We start from the raw sequence: 9,563 nt of genomic DNA on the forward strand, positions 1-9,563 counted from the left end.
TTGAGTTCTGCACCTAAAAGAGTATATAAAAAAAAAACTAAAACTACAATTAAAACCTAAACTGCAACTATACTTAACTAATAAAACCTAGCAAACCCACTCTGAAAACTAATACTAAATTTGACAAAAAGTCAACAAAATAAAAATAAACTTAAGAAAAACCTAAATCTATTACCCTATTGTAATAAAAGTATAGATACAAAAAATGTATTACTTTTTTAGGATCCTGTATGGCTGTGACTTCGTGACACGGCAATCCTGGACCCACAGATACTGCTCCCGAGAAACATCCATTTGTATTACACTTCATTAATAAGTGTGATTTTATATCAAACTGCACACAGAAACTGTTTTTCATCATATTTTCAAATTCATTGGTACTTATTGATGAACCTTTCTGGAACAAGCAGTGGAGAAAATGGCAATATTGACAATACGGACAAAGTTTGGACTTTTTAAAAACATGATTAATTGGAGATCAAAACTCTTATAAGAAATTTATCACGATAAACGATACAATAAATGCCCACCTCAACTTCCATCCGATTTATCTTGAAAGATCAATCCCATCACTGCTGACTTAACAGGCAGCCAGGAGTTTCTAAAATGAGTTCAGAAGCCATTAAAATAAATGTTGATTTTGAATATACTGTTGCTGTTTGCATGTAACTGTATGCCTGGTACCCTGTACATCCTACCGAGATTCAAATCCAGACACTTTGGAGTCCCACAATGAGGAACTGTGTTTTACAGTTGTATTAAAATCAAGCTGAGGTAGCATCAGCTGGGGCAAAAAGAGGAAATATAGAAAGAAAAATGGGCAACATAAAAAAATATATATACATATATATAGACAACCAGCTTGAATTAAACAAGAGTGGAGTAAGTTGGAATGATTCAAAGAGCAAATTAATATATTTTCTAACAGCTTACAGCAGTCCATAATTGTACACTGATAAAAATTAAATTGATTTGTGTAAAATCATCATTTTATTTAACAGCCTAAAGTAGTAAACTGAAACTACTGACATAGTTGCTAAATAAGCACACATTTTCACTTCGTCCTGCAGCAGACGAAATTAGAGCCTAGCAAACGAGAAAGCGTGAGAAACTGTTTAGTGGCTTTGACAGGGTTTTGCCAGATAGACAGAAGAACACCGGGGAGGATGTGGAGGTTCAGACCAATTACAGGTTGGTAAGAGGCAGCAAAGACACATTTCACACCCAAGACACAGAAGTTGCTGATGTGCCTCCTTTGCTAAAGAGAGGCCCCTAATCATGTGTTATCACAAATTTGCTTGGCGCTCAGAAAGATTAGAGAACAAAAACAAAGTTCCCGGTCAGATAACACCCGCCGAGCGAGTCATAAAATATTTTTATTCAAAGTTAGTTCCTCTGTTTCCTGCGGTGAAAGCGAATGTTTTTATTTATGCATTTATTTATTTTTTTCAGGTTTTTGACTTTCAAATGAGGGGCTTTCGTGGTTTGGCTCAGCTTTTTAAACGGTTTATTAAAGTTCAAGACAGACTGCAAACTGCCAAGATGACCTGATAACTGCCAAGCAATTATCAGGTCAGAGGACGAGGAGAGTTCAGCTTTAAGATAAGGGATACCGCTGACCTCTGCACCGCTGCACATGAGAAAAAAACCTTACAGAGGCACAATTATGTGTTTTCCAGCTTTATAGCACGAGGAAGTAACTATGTCAACTTGAGTTGTTAAAAATTCCTTACATATCACGTATGACTTAAAAGAAATTTCTTTCTGGACACTTCGCCTTGTTTTTACCAGCGTTTCTCTGAGAAGAAGCTCCTATTATGAGCTCAGTAGACGCTCCACCAGGTGTTTACTAATTGCTGGAGGCTAGTCTGGAGGAGCTGAGCTGGGGGGAGTCACTAGGGAGCTGTGATTTGTAATGCAGACTCTCGTAAACTGCAGCTCGGAGGAGGAGCTTCGTCCTCGAAGGCGGGGCTACGTCCACCCAGGCGTTTTTCACAGCCGAATGGTTGCCATGGAGATTAAAGGATTTCTCAAGCATGCATGAAAGAGCCAAGGCGACACTCCAGGTATGTATTTGATGAGGGAGCGACGTTATAAAGTGAAGCGAAGCTGAAAAGAATCAATTTTACATAATGCTGCCTCTTTAAAATACAGTCATGAGAGAAACGTCCAGATTTTGTTGTCATCTGTAAAACACAGAGGGTTTGTGGGATTACACATGTCAGAATGAGAACTGCCGGTGGAAGCAAGAGTTTTCAGAGGCGATTTAGTAAAAGAAAAACATTAGGAGGCAGCAGTTTGTACTGTCTGTGGTAGCAGGCTGTTGAACTCTGGCTCTAGGAAACTGTGTGGTCACAGCAGAGGAGCAGCTCTTCTCAACCTTGACTTTCGGTGTCAAGTTTGTTTATCTTCTGCCTAAACAGGAAACTCTATTTTGCACTGCTGCTGCTTCTCTCTTCTTCCCTTTTATCTACATTTCTTTATCTCACTGATCTGGATTTTTTATTTTATTTTATTTTATTTTTTTCTCTCCCGAAATGAAATTCAGTACTTGTCAATCTTAATTCACAGCGTTCTGTGCATGCAAACCCGTTTTGGACGTTCAGGAGATTCTTTGCAATAAGAAGCAGAAAGAAAAGCTGCCATACTTGTCAAGAATTTGAACTTTACATATTTAAAAAAAAGAATATCAAAAAAGTGATTTCCACACAGTTTTACCAAAAAGTAGCAGTCAGCAAATAGAGGATGCACTTAGCTCAGACAAAACAACAAATCATGATTTTTTTTTTTCTTTTTTGGTAAACTAGACAGTAGAAGAATCAAAATGTGGTGGCCTTGCTTTACCATGGACTGAACTTTGTCCCATTTCAGTCACTTGCATTTATGCATTTTTGTGTGTGTGTTGATTTTAGGTAACGAATCAACACAACAATTTGCAATTTGGATTGTAAAGTGAAAGAAAAATAAATCATACGTGGTTATTAATTTACTTCACAAATTACAAATGAACAGCACGGCGTCCATTTTTATTCTGCCTACCGGCTTTGCAGCCCAAACTGAAATTGTTTCTTTCACACACTAGCTCCGCCTCTGTTTCCAAACATTTCCAAGCCTTACGCAATTCCAAGGTTGGTTTAGGTCATTACTTGTTGTAGCACATGAATATACTTGGATCTAAAACATTTCGTTGTTGCTTTTCGTTTTGAAATCCGCCATGTTTGAAATGTCGCACTACTTTGTGTTTGAATCTTGAGTCTACAGAAGAGGATTAGGGCCACTGGAAAAAATATTCTGACTTTAATCTCAGAATCTGACTTTTTTTCTCAGAATTTTTACTTTTTTCTCTGAATTCTCACAAATCTTCTAAAAATCAAAGTCAGAATTACCAGGGAAAAAAAGCCTGAATTCTTTTTTTTTTTTTTCAGTGACCCTAATCTCCTTCCGTACCAATGACATAAAGGCAGGAAGGTGACAATATGTTCTAAATTTAGATGTAGAGCAACTATTGCCACTATTCTAATTTAATTTATTTATTTTTTCTACAGTTGGAGGAGTGCTATAAATGTCGCGAAAACCTCACTTTTTCCAACACCAGCGCACCCAGACACTGATCCAGAAAACACGCCTGAACGAGTTCCCAAGTTAATTTACCTTCACAATCTTCTGGAGCGAAAACTGAGTTCTCTGCTCGCCTCCTAAACGAAGCAAGCAGGGTCACACCGAGTTCCTGATCTCATTTAAAACATATTTCCTCTTCCTTCCACCCTGAGCAGGAAGGATGTGTCCATCTGGAGAAGAATGGTGGAGGAGGCAGCTCCAGCGAAGCCCCACCGACGGCTTGGAACAAACACATCTGGGCCCGCCTGGAAGACCCCCAGTGTTCCCGTCAGCTGCGCTAAAAAAGAGATGGCGGGGGAGGAACTGGGAGGTTTGGAGATCGGTGATGGGAGCGATCACAGGGACATCAAGGCCTTTCCCAAAAATTCACGCCAGATGGGAATAAGCAACTCCACGTGTGATTTATGGACACGCAATCCAATTCGAGCCTTTCAGCGCGTTGCACAAGACCCCCATATAATTGCATGGAAAGCACGCGCGCGCGCGCACGCACACACACACACGCGCGCGCGCGCACACACACACACACTTATGGCTGACACTCTGCCGCTTACACGCAACTTGCCCTCACGCTGCGCCGTGTGCTGCACATGGTCGCCTGTGGGAAGTGATCTGGCTGTCGTTTGGGCCTTCGCTTGTATTTCTGTCTCTGCTGTTTATGCGCTCGGCGCCATAAATCAGTCTGAAGCGCTTCAGCTTCAGGGATCCTCGAACCTTTTCCTTTTCCCCTCATCCTGGACTATAACAGAACTTCCTTTTGTCTGTTCAGACTTTTTTATTTAGTAACATTTTTTTCTTTCTTGTTATTGCGGAATGTACAAAAATAGAAAACTCTAAATGAAAAGTGTGGGCATGTAGGATTTCTCCAATATTTTTTAAGAATTGTCTTAATAATTCAATATGTAATTCTGGAAATCTTTCTGTTTTCATTTTGAGCTTCAGTTGCATTTTTTTCCCTACACTATACTCAGCCCAGAGTGACAATTATCAGAAGAATTTTGTTTATCTCTTGACTCTAACCCATGAGTCATTCAGACATTTATAAGCAAACTCGAAGCTTTTATTTCCACATACACAGATAATCCCAAAAATATTCATCTGCATCACTGATTTAGGAATCATTTTAGTTTGTTTCTGAAAGGAAATGAGACAATAGATAATGAAACAATTTAAAAGTATCAAGTTTGCCATCAGTTAGTGATATTTTACGGCACAATCAAGAAACTAGTTTAAAAATACTGTATATATTGAACATGACATATTGAACATAGTTGATTTAACGCCTTGATATTGGCGCTCTGTCTCTTTAAGAAGCGCCAGCGCTTTCAGAGACTCCGGTCTAACTATAGTAGTGCCTTCCTGATTTAATTGGTTCATAGACATGTGTTGGTACATGTCTAAGAACCTTTTGGCATCAAAAGTTTAATTTGTTGCAAACTTTTAAAATAACCCATCGCTGTTCATTTGTGTTTCATTCACTCAAGATTTACAAGTCACATATTTTATTAGAACATCTTTCTTATGCTAGATGGTGGCACCATTTCCAGGGCCTCGAATTCAAAGCCATAGATTCAATGTTTCAAAGTGTTGCTGTAATCTCTTTTTCTGCGTAGCAAACCATTTCCTTATGTCCTATTTTTAAGACAGCGCTCTGCTCTCCAGACATCGCTTGATGGTAACTCGTTTGAAAAACTCTTGGAAGGTATGATTCTAGGTAATAGGAGATATAACTGTAAATGTTAAATTCAATAGTACACTGCTCTGACCAACCATTAACCTTGGCTGTTATCATTTAATGCTCAAATATGGGATATTTGTTTTGTCCCGTTGTGTCAAACAGGTGTTGGAGGGACAAGAATAAGACGACTTTATCATTACAACGACCACAACTGTTGCCTTCGAGGCAGCTGTCAGCAACCCTGAGAGAAAATAAGGGGACAACATGACAAATTATATTCTATAAATGTTCGAACTCTGACTGGATGTCACCTGTCTGATGAGGAAACAAGGTTGAAGAAACACTATAGACAGACTCCTGTCTGCAGAATACATCATATTGCTGCAAACAAAACAAGGTTATCAGCACGTGTTTTTTTTTATTTTTACTATTGTCACTCTGTCTCTGTGTTCAGTGCAGAGATTATGTTATTTCCTTCTTATCTCTGTCCTTCCTATTCCCCACTCCTTTTCATTACGGCTCACTGGTTTACAGAGAGGATTGGCCCTTGTCTTCCATAAAGTTTATTGCTGTAATGCGAAGCGCAAACAGTTTCTGAACAATGAGAGAAAACAGGATGGCAGGACCCAGTTTCGGACAAGCTTTTACCTGTTTCTGTCTTATGAAAAAACATCTAGAAAAATATAAACAGCTTGTCCTTTTGATGATAACGTTTGCTGCGGATTATGTGTGAAACATCTGAATTAAAGATGAGCCAGACAGTCATGTGTTGCTGGATGCTGGTGAATTGTTGTAAGGCTGTTAGGTGTAGCAAACACTTTCACTAATGATTACCAGATATGTTCCAGGTAGATCATTGAGATCATCAAAGTGGTAATTTAATGGTGGTAAATAAAACTCAGCAGAGAACAGGGAGTAGGGGGGAAGGGTTTGCTTTTACTAACGCATCAAATTGTTTTTATCTGTTAAATAAGAAGTTTCCAGTCATTTTACTGATACTTTTGAATTTCAATTAGTTACGTTGTATTTCTCTACTTAAATCTTTTTTCTTCTTCTACTAATTTTTTCAGATTTTTTTCTGTAGCATACTTTAAAAACATCATAAAGAAATAATAGCAAACTGACTGAACTAATGCAGCACTTTTCAAGTCATGCCGACTCAAATAACCACATGAACCAAGCTGCCCTTACAAACAACGTTTATGAACCAAGATGCGGACCGGCAAACTTGGGGTAAATTGTCTTGCTCCAGGGCACGTCTACAAGCGACGGGGGAGGAATCTGCAATCAAACTCAGCAGGCAGCAGGAGAGACTAAATTGGAACGAGGCTGCAGGTCCAGATGGTATCTGTGCAGAGCAGCTCTGTGAGGTTCTGCAGCACCTTTTCAACATTAGCCTGACCTCAGAGAAGACATCCTGCCTTGTTCTGGTACCAAAGAAAACTCGTCCTTCACCCAACAACGACTGTAAATCGGTTGCCCTGACATCCTACATTAAGGGAGGCTCCTGTTGTCCCACCTGAGAAAGCAAACAAGCAACATATCAGGACCCCCTGTAGTTCGCTTATTGCCATGGAGTTGGAGTTGAAGTCACCATCGTACACCTGCTTCAACAAACCCTCTGTCTGATTTGCTTTGTCAGAAACTCTGGAAGACAAAGGTGGAGGCCTCAACAATCACCTGGGTCCACGATGACCTGACAAAGCGCAGTTCTTGATACAGAAAGGTTGTGCATCTAACCAGATGCTTAGCAGCACAGGGGCACCACAGGGGTCTGTACTCTCACTATTCTTTTCCAGTCTCTGCATCTCTGACGTCCGGAATAAAACAGACTCCTGTCATTTGTGTAAATACTCAGATGACTAGGCAGTTGTTGGGTACCTCAGAGATTCTCTTGAAGCTGATTTCTGAGAGCTTTGTGGCACTGTGTGGAAGCAGTCGTCTCATCTGGAATGGGAACCACACAAAGGGGATGACTGTACATTTCAAAAGAAACGGGGTTAAGTCAAACACAGTTTCCATCATGGTGGAAGTCGTGGAGATGATCGAGGAATACAAACACCTCAGTGTTCATCTGACCGGAATAGAGACCCAACAGTGAAACTATCTACAGAAAGGACGGAGCAAACTGCTCTCCTCGAGGAAACATAGGTCATTTTCTGTTTGCAGAAAGTTGCTGCAGATCTTTTATAAATCTGTTGTTGAGAGTGTCATCTCTTTCCATCTTGGGGTAGCGACATCAGAACCAAGGACTTAAAGACTAACCAATGTGTTAAAGAACGCTGGTTCTACTCTGGAGACGACTCTGGAACCTCTGGAAGATGATGGTGCACAGAAAGATTCTTCATAAAAATCAAGAAAAATACAGACAACCCTGAGCCTCCTCTTTGTGAGACTGTCACACAGCAACAGTGTCTTCAGTCAGAGGCTTCTTCACATCTGATGTGATGGTGACTGCTACAGGAGATCCTTCTGTCCACATCCATCAGCATCAACGGTGTGTCTTTGAAGAGCAACAACGTTTATTTTTCCTCTGGGATTCACAGCAGTACTCTTGAATTGATTTCAACTTTCTGATTGCAAAAAGACTTCTCTTGTCACTGAGTCACAGTCACTCCTTACATAATAATAACTGAACTAAGAAAAATAAGTAGTGCACAACTAATTAACTGACAGAACAAGTAAAACAATAGTTGCAGTCCATGAAACTGTGCCTATTTCAGGCCTGTGTACTAGTTTCTGGCTGTGATAGCTAAAGCTCCGTGTTGAAATGTTTATGGTTGATACGTCAGTGTTTTTTCTGGATTTTTCATTCTATGCTATATAGAGAGGTAAAAGAACTAGGCTATTTGTGAAATATGTGTGGGTTGGTTGGTTAGTTGCTGCATACTCTGCTGCCTCATCCTACAAAGACAGAAGTGCTGAAGATCAGTGATTCACAAGGTAAATGTTGTATAACTGGCATTTTGTTGCAGACTTTACTGGACACAATTTACATATGGTTTGCATGTAGTTTACATGTGGTTTCTTGTTGCAGCCACGTGAGGCCTGTGATGATCTTGTGTCCAAGGAAAGACTATGTGAGTCATAAATCCTTGCATCTGGAACCAAGTAGCAGACGGTCAGGCCATGCTACATTGTGAAGGATAAGAAGCTCATCCTCCGCCAAGCGGCCACATCCTTGGCAGGCATGAAACTTTTTAAACTTCACTTCCTCTTCAGCTTGCTACGATGGTGCTCTGATAAACATCTACACTTTTCTGCAGATGACTGATGATATTGATATGGACAGTACAAAAAGTCCAGAAGTGATGGAGCTAAGAGCAAAATTCTGTTGTATCTGTTGAACTTAAAAAGTACTGAAAGTTCATCACTTTTGTTTTGCTCAACGATGGCCACAAACCTCTTAAAGGTTTTCTTTTTCTTTCACAATCTGCTTTCTAAAGCTGCATATTTTGCACATCTTAATCCATCATATTATTAAAGGTAACAAAATTAAATCTGACTCTTTTCATCGAAACAAAAACACCTTACTCTTTGGTTTTTCTTTACGTTTTTATAGTCTTTTGAACAAAAGTCGATGCGACTACACATTCAGGGCCGCTTTGATTTAGGCTTCAAGGAGGCCAATGTTTTGGCCTAGCAGGATAGAAACGGAGATAATTCATGTACTTATTTTTCTGTAATGCATCTGACAGGGGTGTAGTAGTATTCTGCATGAATTTAAGTTTCCAGGTCTTGTGTGGCATATTTATGTAGGTCAGGAGAAAGTCACTATTCTGTGGTAGGATCTACATTGATATTTCTGTGTGTCAACTGCACCATGTGGTTGTTTGTGTGGGTTAGATTCCAGTGTTGACTGTTGACAATATCCTGTTGGTGCATTTGCTCTGGATGGTTAACACGACAACAGTACAGTTTTGTGCTAAGCCGTCCAGTGATTTATAAACTAACAGAAGTATTTGAAAGTCTACTCTCTGAATTACAAGAAGCATATGGAAGAACATTAGAGCTGGAGTTACGTGCTCTATCTCTCTTCCTAGTTTTAGTGAGAACGTGAGCAGCAACGTTCTGGTTTCAGCCAGACTTAGAGGCAGGCCTGTGAAGACACCGTTGCAGTAATCAGTGTGACTAAAGAGACACACACACGTACAAGTCTTAAAATAATCTTGAAATGTTCTTCAGGTGATAGAAGACTGATTTTGAAGTTGTCTTTATGTGTCTTTGGATGTTAAGGTCTGAGTTCACCACTGTGCCTATTTCAGGC

The sequence above is a fragment of the Poecilia reticulata genome, linkage group LG1, assembly GCF_000633615.1.
Source record: "Poecilia reticulata strain Guanapo linkage group LG1, Guppy_female_1.0+MT, whole genome shotgun sequence".
Classification (NCBI taxonomy): domain Eukaryota; kingdom Metazoa; phylum Chordata; class Actinopteri; order Cyprinodontiformes; family Poeciliidae; genus Poecilia; species Poecilia reticulata.